The 5,538-nt window shown below is 46.8% G+C and overlaps 1 long non-coding RNA gene across 1 annotated transcript; it reads left to right on the top strand.

The window, feature by feature from the left end:
* Positions 1 to 2,844: 2,844 nt before the first annotated feature.
* Positions 2,845 to 4,963, top strand: LOC140583984 (uncharacterized). The gene is made up of 3 exons (XR_011986043.1): positions 2,845 to 2,969; positions 3,061 to 3,193; positions 3,776 to 4,963. It is a non-coding gene; the product is annotated as an uncharacterized lncRNA (long non-coding RNA).
* Positions 4,964 to 5,538: the final 575 nt, after the last annotated feature.

Below are 5,538 nucleotides of genomic sequence, written 5' to 3'. Positions count from 1 at the left end.
ACACATCGGGATCGGACGGAGCGGATCGTGACACTGATATAGTACATGCAAATTTTGCGGCACAATTGAAATATATTTATAATTAGTTGTTTAAACTGTAGATGCTGTGGCCATTATTCTAAATATGGTTGTTTATATTTAAATGGTAAGAGAAAATATTTGTGTTAAACTTAAAAACAATAAGACAATAACAATAAGACAATATATAAGTTCTCCTAGTGGTGTCCCGTCTTGCCCCCAGAGTGCCCTGTGCTGGTGTTGCCCCTGCCTACCCTGGTCTGTCTCGTCCCCTAATGGTGTTCGGTCTCTGCGCCCTTGTCCCGCAGCAGTGCCCATCTGGTGTCTTGCCCTGCCCTCTTCCACTGTGTCTCCCATCTTAGTGTACGTATAGCCTGCTGTCTTCCCCGCTGTCCCATCTGCTCCCTCACATGCCCTGTAAAAAGTGTCCTTCAGTCCTGCGATCCTCAGTCCAGTCATTGATGTTGCTGCCTGCATGTGCTCCCCAGTGTGTCCTGTGTCTAGTGTTCTTGCCTGATCCTCCCTACCCTGTTTGGACCCCTTGTGGTCTGTTTCCTTCGCCCTTCCTGTAGTGTAGTTTTCTTTAATAAAGCCCCTTTTGGTTTTCCTCCATCCCTGTCTTCGCCTCTGTCCTTGCCCTCGACGTGACACCATTACAGTGTGACCAGGTAAATGCTGCTAGCTGGACACCACACTACTGTAAATGCTACTGAAGGCTTACCTCAGTTTATCATTATTCCCTTCGTCTTGAAAGAGAACAGCAGCAAAAAGTGGGAAAATGATTTAAAAAATAAAGAACACTGTTCTGTTAGTAAGCTTCTTAAGGTAAAGTCATTTTAAATAATTAGAATAACTGATACTTTATTAATACCTGTGGAGAAATTGTCTTTACGCCTCCCTCAACTTGCTCTTTATAGAGTAATGTCTCCTAAGTAGACATTAGTTTTAAATGGCTTCAGTACAAAGGAGACCATCCCTCTGGATTGTACCAAAGTCTACTCTGCAGTACGCCACTTTTTAAAACCCTCCGTTTAACCCATATATCATAGAAAAACTGACATTAATACCAGTGGCTATAGGTATATTTGGTGCTTTCAGATGTCTGTGAATTCTTTTAATGTTTTCCCGGTGTCTGTAGAAATCGCTGAAGTGCTTCATGTCATACCTTTCAATGTGAATGAACCGAGTCATTATGCGTTGGTGAGAGCTGGCTAGGTATATGTTATACTCCACTAGGCCCACTTTTCTTCATAACTGTCATTCAGCAATATTCATTTCTTTCCTTATATTTAATGCCTCTGCTGTGCTGGGAGTCAGCTTCCATTGGGATCCATGCTCTGGATCAATATTCCGTTAACCTGAACTGTTCAACAGACTGCAGACCACATTCTGCAATTTCATCTGTCTGACCACTAACAGGAAGTATAAAAGACAAGCACACCCTCAGAATGGATTCATATGTGGCCTTCCCAGTATGCACCTCTGTCAGCAGGTCAATGACAGATCTAAACCAATTTTGCCTGAGCTACGGAGCCCCTGCATCTCTGGACAGACCTAATCCATCTCTGGTCCAGTTGACACCCATAGGCACTGCTCAGGCTGAAGTTGACAGCCGCAGGCAGAATCCGTTGTGCGTGTTTCTCCTGACCGTTTGACCCCAGATGCCCCCCAGGGAGTACTATGTGGTCCTACCTTTTCACCACCAGAGTTGCCCTCAGTTGAGAACTGATCTCCATGATGTCTCACTAAACTTGAGGCCTGATTGGTGGAATCCCAGCTGGTAGGACGAACGCTGAGGAGGGACGTACATAAGTTATTGTGTTGCTATAGAAGAGGAAAGATCTTAGTTTTGCTATCTGTTGTTGCATGGCTTGGATACAAACAATACTGATTAGCAGGGATTAAAATAGGAATAGGAGACATTTAAGATCTACCCTGAAGGTTTTTCAAACCAGTCATTTAGATCAGGAAATTCATATACATAATAGCCAGCTGAAACTTTATAAAACTTCTGTCAGAACAAATAAATACATTTTTAATCTGAAAAATAATAAATAAAAATGGGAGGATGGTGCTAAAGGGGTCTAGTTTCAATCTTCCAGCCTGTCAGCTTAACATTTATAGAAAGTGCCAGACAGTAAATCACCTTTGCCAAGTGAATGAAAGAAGCTTGACCTCGTTGGATGATGGACTAAGAGCAGTGCTAAACACCGCTCACGCCCTGACTCCCCCCACCTGTCCCAAAGCAGGATGCATGGGTTAGTGCGGGGAAGCATTGGTGAATGCTGGTGAAGGTGCCGCTATTGCAACTTCAGACAAAGGCACCAGGACTTCGAGCCTCAGTGCCGAGTCTCTGAGAGCTCATCAAAACACTGACGGGCCAAGCAGCCCAGCAAATGGAATGTTGTCTTTCCCAGGAATGGATGCCAGAGGGCTCCAAAAATCTGCTGTGAGCCATAGACTGTGAGTGTCTGTGCCTTTGTTTGTGTACAGAGTGAAGGTGCCACTCACAGCCGGTTTTCCCACCATGCTGCTGGGATGGAGAGCTGCTCATGCGGAGACTGCTGGTCCAGCAGAAACCTGTGGCACGCCAGCAACACTGAATATGGTGTTGGGTCCAGCACTGGCGATGCATTGTTTGACCCTGTCGACCCTGTGTTTCACTCTCCCAGAACACCCTAAGGCGTGATGGTAATGGAGCCCCTGTGCCAGAAATTGAGGGCTGATTCTATGCATGAGTCGTCTGCATGCAGTCCCAGCATGCTCTGGGCTGGAGACACGTGTGGAGCCGCTGAGCTGCAGTGTGCTTGGGTAACACTGCCTTCAGTGACTCACAGAGCCGTGCTGTGTTGCTTTGGAAGGCTTCTCTTCTTCCACACAGGAACTCACAATAGCAGAGCCCGAAATGACAGCCCTCCACAGGAACACACAGTGCTGTGTGCATATCCCTGGTGGGTGTGCACATCAATCTCACTGATTATACCCAGTGACTGACTGCTCCTGTTCTGTCCAAAACACGCCTCTTGGGTCTCATGTTCTCAGCATTCCCTGGAAGAGCGGTCCCCTGGCTGAGTGCTGTAGAGGGAGTCTGTGATCTGGCTAGGATCTACGTCCATGTGGACAGATGTATCGTAGACAACCAGAGTTCCTCCCTGGCTGTTCTCTCATTATCCAGGTAAATATTTCATTATCCAGGTAAAATTATCGAACCCTTTCAAAACTGTTTTGCTCCTTAAGCAAATTAATTGAGTTGATTTTGTTGAAAAAGGAGGAAATTAATTCATTTAGGCAGACTCTCAAACATGCCTGTCGGTATGTCGAGCCCACACTCACTGAACACCAGGGGGCAGTGCCCACACCCACAATGGCACCTGGGATTTTTTTGCCACATGTACTGATGATAGTGTCACATGAAGAGCATGGTTGATCGATCTCTGATGAGATGATGAGTGTTCACTGGTCCAGTACGTTTCCTCGCATACCGACTTCCCCAGAATATATGGTTCTGATGTGTTTTGGGTCACCGATGCCCTCAGTTTGGTGCTGATAGATGAAGGTTTGGGTCCGTTAGGTAGCTAGTGCCACGGCGCACACCTGTGGCTGAGCGTGCCGGCTCTTGTAGGCCTGGCAGTGGGCCCATCCAGATCGGGCTCCCGGCTGTTCCAGCTTGTGAGGAGGACAAGCAAACCCTGGGCCCACTGGCCCTCAGGAGCCTGTCAGAGCGCATGTTAAATTAGCCATTTGTTTTTGCTCACAGGGAGGTCTGCACACAACACTGATGTGGAACGAGGCCTGGCCTGCCTGTGGTTCAGCAAGGACCCACTCCATGCATACTAGCTGTAACAGGTCTTTTACCGTCACACACGCTGCCGGCGGGCAGGACAGCAGGACACAGAGAACGGCTGTCAGAGGCCCCACATCACTCAGATCTCCCTCATACAGAAGGCCGAGTGCGAGTGGCCCCCGCCACCCTCGTCGGGCCCAGCCCAGCCTGGCTGAGCTGCAGTAAGAGCGGAGTGCTTGAAGGCCATAGATCCCAACTGGAGCACAGAGATCCTGTTTGAAGAGTGGATCCCCTCAATATCTCTGTGTCACTGTTAATTTAAGTGCATCTCTCAACCTGTGTCTGTCACTCTAAGTGTATCTCCCAGCCAGAATCCATCAATCAAGTGCATCTCTCAACCTGTGTCTGTCACTCTAAGTGTATCTCCCAGCCAGAGTCCATCAATCAAGTGCATCTCTCAACCTGTGTCTGTCAGTCTAAGTGTATCTCCCAGCCAGAATCCATCAATCAAGTGCATCTCTCAACCTGTGTCTGTCAGTCTAAGTGTATCTCCCAGCCAGAATCCATCAATCAAGTGCATCTCTCAACCTGTGTCTGTCAGTCTAAGTGTATCTCCCAGCCAGAATCCATCAATCAAGTGCATCTCTCAACCTGTGTCTGTCGGTCTAAGTGTATCTCCCAGCCAGAATCCATCAATCAAGTACATCTCTCAACCTGTGTCTGTCGGTCTAAGTGTATCTCCCAGCCTGTATCTATAAGTCTATCTCTAGAGTGTTTAACAGCAGCAACAGCTTGTTAGCTACTTTTCTTTATTTGTTTGACATTCTGATTATTTGGTTTTAAATTTCTTACAAATTACTTCCCAGGTACAAACTGATATTAAAATAATATAAAAATTCCAACAAACTGCCAGGCATCTGGCTTGAGACTGTAAGGATTGCAGTCCCTTAATGACAGGTGGGAACAGTTTCTGAAGCACGGTCCCCTTTAAAACCACTCTGGAGAATAAGGTCCCTTCACAGAGCCCTGCTGCACGACACTGAGCTGAGGACAAGCAGGCTAACATTTGAATTAGCATCCCTGCACGCATCTGCCTTCTGGAGTGAAACCCAAATCACCCCACTGTGCAGGTTCCAGGCTGTATTTGGTTCTTGTGTTCAGAAGCCTCTAATGTTACTGTGCTGTCGCTGTCACCGACAGTGATTCATTCTCTTGAATATCCATGTTTATTTAATGTGTGATCTGAAGCCTGTGATGTCATTGTGATGTTAGTGTCTCAGACAGTGATTCATTCTCTTAGTTGAATATCCTACTTTTTATAAAGTTTGTCTGTTCAGAATTCTGTGTCATTGAGTTGTTACTGTGCTGTCACAGTCCAAGACACCGCCTTGGTTCATAATCCTCCTGTTGAATGGAGGGTCCCCACAAAGATGTGAATACAAACATGTCACATATGCTGTCTTGGTTCACTCTACTACTGTTTATTTAGTTTATGTGTTCAGAAGCCTGTATCACTGGGCTGTCCTCTGTTAATTTCCTGTCACTGATCCGGACAGCATAACTTTAATGAATAAATCCATCATGCTCCAATGGGGCAGGAAAGCTGTATGTTTGCCGCTGTGAGATTTCTGTGTGTCTGCCCATGCTACCTGCATCCCACTCCACCCCCCCAGGCAGGTTGCTTTCTGTCCCCTGGCTTCCCATACCCCTGATCACCCTGGCAGAGATGTACTTCC

This window comes from Paramormyrops kingsleyae, unplaced genomic scaffold (genome assembly GCF_048594095.1).
Source record: "Paramormyrops kingsleyae isolate MSU_618 unplaced genomic scaffold, PKINGS_0.4 ups28, whole genome shotgun sequence".
NCBI classification, from domain to species: Eukaryota; Metazoa; Chordata; class Actinopteri; order Osteoglossiformes; family Mormyridae; genus Paramormyrops; species Paramormyrops kingsleyae.
Note: the sequence above shows the minus strand (reverse complement) of the source record. Positions and strands in the feature narration are given on the sequence as shown.